Genomic DNA, 8935 nt, shown 5'->3' on the forward strand with positions numbered 1-8935 from the left:
CTTTCTCTCTCCCCTTCTCTCTTTTCCCTTCTCTTTTCCTTTTTTGCTGTGCATGTGCATGTTTGTTCTAGATGATGTCCCCAGTTTCAATTTAACCACGGAAGGTCATACCTTTACTAATCCAAAGCTGGTCTGGCTTATACATAGGAATGAGTGTGTACAGACACAGATTTGCAAAACCGTAGGAAGGAGGAAGAGCTAAAAGGAAAAAAGAAAAATATAATTATTTCAGTGCTGTTTGAGCATGGCTAGCATAAGACTCTATGCTAATTCCTAGTTCATGTTTTGAAGAAAACAGGCACTAGGTAAAGGGTCAATTAACTACTTGCCTTTCATTAGGGAAGTTAATGACTTATATACTGAGAGAGACGAATGTCTGCTTCAGCAAAATAACAGAAAATAAAGTTGACATTCCTAAGATAAAATTGCACTACTGATCACTCAGCGTATTATGAAGTGCAAAAATATAAAAAAGGAAGAGTTTGATTTTTAACTCTCCCCAAACCCTGGAGATTCATGTTCAGTACCCTGGTGACTTCTGTGACATGGCATGTGTAATGTAAAGCAGCCCCACAGAGATGGATTGCTGGACATAACGAGCAAAAAGCCAAAATACACAATTGCTAAATAAATCACCCTTCGTGAAAACATGCTGCAATGCCCCTGGGATTTTTTGTTCTAAGCCCCGGATCACCATTTGCTGGCAAAGTCAGACTGTTTATATGGCGATCTGTTAACATTAAATACACAACACGTGCAGCAGTGCAGGACACAGCCTCAGCACGCAGTAGGCAGCATTCAGAGAAGGAGCTCAGAGAGCCACGATGTTTGGGATGATGACGGCCAGGGCCCAGAGCACACTCCTTGGCATCATATATGCCAGCCTCCCCACCCTGCTTTGTGCCTATTGAGATCTGCCCCTTCTGTCCAAGTGTGACAGGGAGAATAGGACTGCTGCAGATGAACTGGTCCCAGCAGGAGCAGGTGTGAATCAGCCTCTTCCACTTCTGTCTAATGCCTTACTCTTAATTGATTAGCCTTCCCATGCTTATGGATCTGCTGCTCACTCCATTAGTCATTGCATGCTCAGCTTCTTGTCGGACTTTCTTGTCACCCTTCCAAAGACCCCTTCCTGTTCCTCATTTGTATTGCTTTTCTCTGTGCCTGTTCCAGGTAGCCAAAGTTATCTCTGAATCAAGCAACAAGGTAAACACCAGGTGTTTTCTACCACAGATAACTGTTTCTTTGTTATTTCCTAGGTTATAAGGTAGGAATGGGGTTAAATCCAGTTGGTGGCCAATCACAAGTGATGATCCCCAAGGCTCAGTACTGGAGCCACTTTGGTTTAAGGTCTTTATTAATGAGATAGAGGAGGGGATAAAATGTACCCTCAGTAAGTTTGCGGATGACACCAAGTTGGGCAGGAATGTTGACCTGCTAGAGGATAGGAAGGCTCTGCAGAGGGATTTGGACAAGCTGGATTGATGGGCTGTGGCCAGTGGTATGAGGTTCAACAAGGCAAAGTGCGGAGTCTTGCATTTGGCCTGCAACAGCTTTGTGCAAGGCTCCAGGCTTAGGGAAGACTGGATGGAGAGCTGCCTGGGGGTGCTGACTGATGGCTGCTGAACATGAGCCAGCTTGTGCCCAGGCAGCCAAGAAGGCCAGCAGCATCCTGGCCTGTACCAGCTATAGTGTGGCCAGCAGGGCCAGGGAAGCGATCATCGCCCTGCACTCGGCACTGGTGAGGCCGCGCCTCAAATCCTGTGTTCAGCTCTGGGCTCCTCACTACAGGAGAGACTTTGAGGCGCTGGAGAGGGTCCAGAGAAGGGCAACGACGCTGGTGAAGGGTCTGGAGCACAAGTGTGATAGGAGCAGCTGCGAGAACTGAGGCTGATTAGTCTGGAGTAGAGAAGGTGCAGGGGGGACCTTATCACTCTCTGCAACTACCTGAAAGGAGGATGAAGTGAGGTGGGGTTCATTCTCCTCTTTCACATAACAAGTGATAGGGCAAGAAGAAACAGCCTCAAGCTGTGCCAGGGGACATTTAGATTGGATATTAGAAAAGAGGGACATGTTTTAGTGGTGGACTTTGCAGAGCTAGGTTGACAGTTGGATTCAATCATCTTAAAGGTCTTTTCCAACCTAAGTAATTTTTGGGGTTTTTTTAATTGTCTGATGGAAGACTTTGTTGTTTTAGGTGTATTTCATTTATCAAGAGCTCAAAAGGCCAACTGAAACAAGGAGAAGCCTTTCCTTTTCCCACGCACACTCAACACAAAATTAATTTGTTTTTATATAAATGGTGTTTTACCACTAAAATATTGAAGGATGCTTCAAGGACTGACATTTTTTCATTTCACTTCTCTGTTTTTCCAAGGCTCCTAATATCTGGGTATTTTAATGTTTGTCCTGCCACAGATTTTGAAGTTTGTGCATTCTTCTTGTCCTCAAGTGTCTCTTTGCAATCCTGCTTTTTCAAAATATGTAAACACTCCTTAGTTCTAGAGAGTTACTCAAAAATGTGCCTGGTTTGAGCTGGTCCAGCTGCTATTGCCTTCCAAACCCTTCTCCTGTTTGCTCACATTAAGGTCTGATTTTGAGCCACAGCTAGATGCTAGCAAGTGACAATTATTTTGTTCAGAAATTCTTGTGTCAAGCAAGATGCCAATATCATATATATGTCCTTACAGCTAAAGCAATAGCTGCAGGCAAGCTGGCTGTTCTTATGGCATTTCTTTAAAAGGTGCATGAGGAAAACAGACTTTCCGGAGCTGGACCGGGCTAAGGGTTTGAAAAAATTACTGATATTCTTTCTGTTTTTGAAACATCATTCCTACATCTTTGCATGAGCATGCTTAGCGATGAGCTGTTGTTTAGTCTTCAGATCGTCTGTCCTTTCTCCTACTGTTCAGAGACATGTAAACTCCTGTCAATGGCCTTGCTCACCTCAGCAGTGTCAGTGGAAACAGTGGCGGGATGAGGAGTGCTCAACCTGGGACAGGCACAGGGGCAGAAGAAGGAGAAGGTTTGTCAGAGGGCTCAGGAATGGTCCAGCTCTGGCCAGCAGGAGCTTGCACTGACCCACTGGTGTCAGCAATGCCAGGTGGGCTCCTGGGCACCAAGCCTGGCAGTGCCAACTACTTAATTTGGAGGTAGAAATGGACAAGGAAGAGGAGTAGGAAAACCAGGAGGAGGACAAAGGCTCCCATCCCATGTCTGAGGAAGAGAAGGTGAAATCATGCTTCTCTGAATATTCACTGAAGTCTGGTCCTTGGTATTACTTTTAAGCATGGCTCCTTTCCCCTACCCATATCACTTATTTTACCTCAGATCTCCAAGTGGAGGCATCCCTCTGGGTTTATCAAGAACCCAGCACGCTGGGGCACAGAAGCAAACAGACTTTCCAGATCACTGGCCAAAGGGCTGTGCACTCACAGGCAGTGACAGTGACAGCACCACTCCACCAAACAGCAACCTTGCCATGCCCTCTTCCCTCTTTGGCCAGGAAAGAGAGAGGTGTCTTCCACATCCTGGGGGAGGAGAGGCTGTTCTGAGAACCCATGTGCAGGAGCTTGGGGTTGGGCAGATGGGTTCTTGGCTATTTGGCACATGCCTGCAAGGGGGGGTGGCCTTATGCCGGGGAGTGGTCAACCAGGCTTGGGCATTGGACATCAAGCTCACAAAGACCCACAACAGAGGGGAAATAGCAGGTGCCAGTGCTTCAGAAGCACCAGCCCTCCTTGTGGGTGATCGTGACTCAAAAACATAGCTCAGGGGTAAAAAAAAAAGATAAAGAAATAACCTGCAGATTTTCTATTAAGTGGAAATCCTGCTTTAAGTCCATGCGGTTAAAAGTGTGAGACATCCATGCCTGCTCTACCAGAGGGAGCATTCAGGAAAGTGAAGAGGGAACTGGGGCCCCTGGCTGTCAGAACCTCTTTTCTCATCAGCGGGACACATACTTAGTGTCTGTGCTGTGATGTCTATTTTGGTCCGGGAACACCAGGCATGTTTAATGACTTATTCTAAGTGCACAAATAAAACACAATTGCGACACAGGCAATCATTTTGCTAAGACAAACTCCATGAAACCTTGCTGGATTAGAAGAATTTCACTTTAAATGGTGTGGGGTTTTGTTATTATTTTATATTTCTCTGCGGAAAACTGGCAGACACTGGGCAGTGTTACTTTATTTTTTTCTAAGCAGAACACACCCTGAACCTGGGTGAACACTATAAAATCCTGGAAAAGCACAAAGACCAGCTGTAAAAGGAGAAATGTCAGATTTTCTTATCACCATCCCTAGATGACAGCTTCCCTTTTTAAACAAGCCATGTTTAAAGCATAGCTGCTATGGAAGGATTGCAGTCCTTGAAAACTGCCCTTGCCAGCTTCTGAGTCTGACCTGCGCCCAGTGAGCTCAGCAAGGGGATGTGGTCGGGGACGTTTTGTTCACGCTCCCCAGTTCCTGCCCTGCTGTGGCTGCATCAGCAGAGGGATGCAGGGACCAAACGGGCTGGGGAGAAGGCGGCACAGGCAGGCTATGAAATTGAGCTATGCTGGACTATCCTCTTTCCTGCCTTCAGCATTTTGTGAAGTGGTGAAGTCTCTGTTGGGTTACAGCAGAACACCACTAATTGTGGTAGAAGGAATGATAGGTGTATAATGAGCCTTTACTGTGGATTATCATGATTGCAGACCTGTCCCAGAAAAGGAGGATTCAGATTTTGTCTGCAGTGAGACTTTAAGGATTGCTGCCAGGAGATGTCAATCACAGAGCTCCACAGTGAACTCAGCACTGGCTTTTACTCATACTCCATGGCTGTAACTCAGCCAAGAAGGACATGTCAAAGAACATATATGGCTTTGTTGATATGAATGGGTCATCCCAGGAGTGTGGAAAAAATGACAGCCTAATGGCCATTCTGCCTCTCCAGTGGCTCCCAGCCAGTGCCTGCTTCTGGCTTGCATTGCCTGGCCAAGAGGATGAGCTGTGGCAGCAGAATCCATCCCACTGCAGAAACTACCAGAAGGATGCATGCATCCCACGTGTTGCAGCAGGATTTGGTATTTTCTTTCTCTCTGGTGTTTGACGAGTATATTGGAAGTTTCCTGCAGCACAGCTGTAGCCAAGCTTGATGTTTCACTAATCAGCAGACACCAGACAGTGATGTAAGAAAAAACATCTAAGATCAGCTATGCAAAATTCCAGTTCCTGCTTTCTTTTTCTACCCATTTTCCAGTGCACAGTGGTATGAAAGAAAGCCTTTGTAGCACAGATTTACTTACTTTTTAATGTTAGTGCTCTGTCCCTTTGCTTGCAAAGGCTAACATTTCCCCAAAGCACTTGCGTGGCTGAAGAACCATTAAGTTTTGGTAGCATACTTTGGCTGAAAGTCAAAAGGACTTTTCTTCCCAAGTGTCTTAAGTCACTCACAAATGTCGGTGCATTCATTTTGCTGAGTACAACGGAAGAGACAACTCCACTTGCTCCACTATTGTCTGACTATCATCTATTCTAGTCTAGCATTGCTTGTGCCAGTCCAGGTTGATCTGGTTCAGGAACTAAATAAACTGCGCTATTAAAAGACATCTTTTGCCAGTGCCTTGTATTACTGTGTGAAGATGCAACCACTGAAGGGAAAACTTCACATCTAGTCCACCATGCACCAATGAAATTTTTCTGGTGGAGGCCAAGGACTCCTAAGTAGCTCAGACACTTTCGAAAATATTACTCTTCATCCAAATAAAGTGAAAGAGCAGCCAATATTCAGAGTAAGTGGCTTTGCTAGCAATGTTGCTTAAAACAACCTCCCACATGCTTCCACCTTCAGTGAGCAACTCCATAACTGAAAAGTCTGGAGATGGGCCAAACAAAACAGTGTGTTTTTCATTAAGAGTGGAAAAATATTACACAGTGTATAAATTTACTATGAAGCCATGTTGTTTGCTATGAACTAAAAGTGACATACGTGTGATTTTAATAAAGAAAACCATGATTTCGTTAGTTGACACTGTGTGCAAGTCAAGCATACAATGAAAAACAAAGCAGATCCAGTCATTCATCAAAGAATCGTTCATTAATAAAGCTACATGAGCCTTTACAATCACGCCACCAGGCTGGGTGGGCTTCTGCCTCCTCCTTCTTCCCTAACCATCCCCAGCCCATTTGCTGCAGCTGGTAGCAGAGCACTGTGCCAAGAAGGGCTGTGGCTGTGGTCCTGGTGGGTGCCCTGCTCATAGGACTCACGGCTCACGCACAAGGCCACTGCATGATACGATGCAGCTGTCTGCTGTCTGTACAACTCCGTATCTTCCCTTCTGGTCCTGCCTCTAACCCAAAGACCCAGGACACGGACAACAAATGCAAAGAATAATTAAAAAGAAAGAAGAAATACAGCCACCTGGGTACAGCCAAGAGTCCAAAGTTAGAAATGATGCTTGGCTCTGCCACAAGCTGTATATGACTAAAGAATTTTCCCCTCAGTATCTTTCATTTCAGTAGGGGTAATAGGTTTATTTTCTCTGCTTCCTTTCCACCATGAATTCCACAGTTTGGGGAATACCTCTTTGCAGTGTGTTTCTACAGAACCCAGAGCAATCAATGGGATAGCATTTCCACCAGGAAATTAGGCCATTTCTGGTACAGGACTCAAGAGGCCTCTAGTTGAGCAACTCAGTCATCCAGCTGACTCACTGTCAACTCAGGCATGAGCTGGTTAGTAATGTACTTACCTCATTCTTGGAGAAGAGTTTGGACAGGAAAGCAGAAAGAGAGAATTACATCAGAATGCAGTTGGACACCAGAAATTAGTAATGAAGGAAGAAGGCAAAATATATATTCAGTGATGATAAACCATGAGGAGTAATGTAGAAAAAGCTAAATGTCATGGATTAAACGTAAAGTTGAAAAACTCCTTGCAGCTAAGCTTTGCTGAACCACAGCCAGAAAACTAACAGGACTGCTAGGCTGAATTTTCTTCAAGACTGGAGATGAGGAAGCCACCAAAGAACCTGCTGAAACATAGGATGCTGAAGTATTGTCCAGCAGGAAATGGCTGTATTTCCTGAAAGCCTGGAAGGCTTGAATTAGTCAGCAGGTTTATCATTTAAGCAAACCCAGACCTTTACGGCTCCTGAGGTGGGGGGGTATGGAAAATCAGTGGGACCATGTGGACCTGTGGAGTACTGTTAAAGGGGAGCCTGTGGTGCTTGAGAGGAGCGGGGAATGGACTCTGCCTAAAAAACAAGGAGCAGAGCCATTTAGCTCCAAAATATGACTGCAGTACAGAGCAGCATTTGTTAGAGCAGACTGACTTGACAAGAGATCCATTATGGAGGAACTTGGCTGGAACCTACAGCACCAAACTCACTAGTGGGTGAGATGGCTGTTGGACGGCAGCATGAATCCACAACACCCTATGAAAAAATATGACCTGGCTTTTCCTGGCCATTTTGCCTTGTTTTCTCTCCTGGTTCTATGGTCCTTTCATGCGTGGTAATTCCTCAGGGGTAACTAAGAGATTTCATTCATAAGTACCAAGATGAAATACCCAATCCAGGAGGAAGAGGGCTCCAGTGACCATGTTGAACTGACCCTCTGTGGAGCAGCTGCCAGCTTGCTGGATGGCCCAAGTCATCCAGCAGCCAGCCCCTCAGTTTCCTGTTGTGTTGAGTTTAGTTGGGCTTAGTTCTTTCCTCCTTATTGTGATGGCTGGAAATGTGCTCCTGGCTTCCCTTACTAGAGCCAATGCCATGGCCGTAGCCATGTTTTGCTGAAACAATCAGCCTGACACTCTTGCTGACTTCTGTTGCAACAATTGAGTTCAGCCAAGCTAAAGGAAGGTAGTAGAGAAGCTCAAAATCAGCCTCACAGCAGACTGATTATGCCTCTGTGGAGAGAGAGAAAGAAAGGTAGCATGGATTTTCCCCTGCAAGTGTAAGAATAACTGAATGGGAATACGGCATCCAAAAGTGACAAAGTTGGTGCCATTGAAGGGATTAGAGAATAACTGAAGTTACAGAGTGTTGATATTCTCAGGGCACATGCAAGCATTCTCATTTGAAGTTGTTTCGAAAAATCATGGAGTTCAGGGGTCTGCTGCCTTCTCCCAGCCCACTAAAGGTGATGGAAATGAGGTCCTGATGATTTCAGAGAGGTTTGTCTGAGAACATTCGTGCCACCAAGGGAAGCATAACTCTCAGCAATGGTCCCAGGGACTAAAGCCAGCACAGAGTTTCCCACACTGTCCAGCAGCATATTTCAGGGTGGGATGCTCAGGATGCCTATACCTTTCCTTGGACATCTCCTTTGGAGGCAGAAAAGAAGGCATCATGCCAGAGGTTTAACTGGAATGCACATTGCCAAACATTTGTGTCCATTTCATGAGAGCATTTGTCCATTAGAGCACACAAGTGTTCTTCAGATAAGCCAGTGACCATTCTTGGGAAGGAAACAGCATTCTTCTTTCATGAAGTGGCTGTCAGGTTTGCTGCAGTGTTCAATACACCAGTGGGAACTACTCCTGCAATAGGATTATTTACTTGGTTGCACAGATTTGCAAGCGTCATACACTGGAAAAATCCATTGTTGCAGGTTAATAGCTTTAAATTCTTATGGAAATAGATCAATTAAACTGTTTTCAGAACCACACAAGTTGAGATACAGAATGTGGTGTTACTGTCATCTATACAGTCACGATCTTGTCTCATTTCTCTGTACATGCCAGATGATCCTATTGCAATCAGAAAAGCAACTCCAGATGTACGTCTACAAAAACACAATCAAAACCTAGTCATAGCTTCTACACTTTTTCCAGTGGGAGCTAAACTTGCATTGAGAATATGTAATCTCTTAAAATGCCTGTCCCCAGGACATTATCCTCCCTGAAGAAGCAATCAAGTGTGAATGCTTGGAGCCCCAGCAGCAAGACA

The sequence above is a fragment of the Lathamus discolor genome, chromosome Z, assembly GCF_037157495.1.
Source record: "Lathamus discolor isolate bLatDis1 chromosome Z, bLatDis1.hap1, whole genome shotgun sequence".
NCBI lineage: Eukaryota > Metazoa > Chordata > Aves > Psittaciformes > Psittacidae > Lathamus > Lathamus discolor.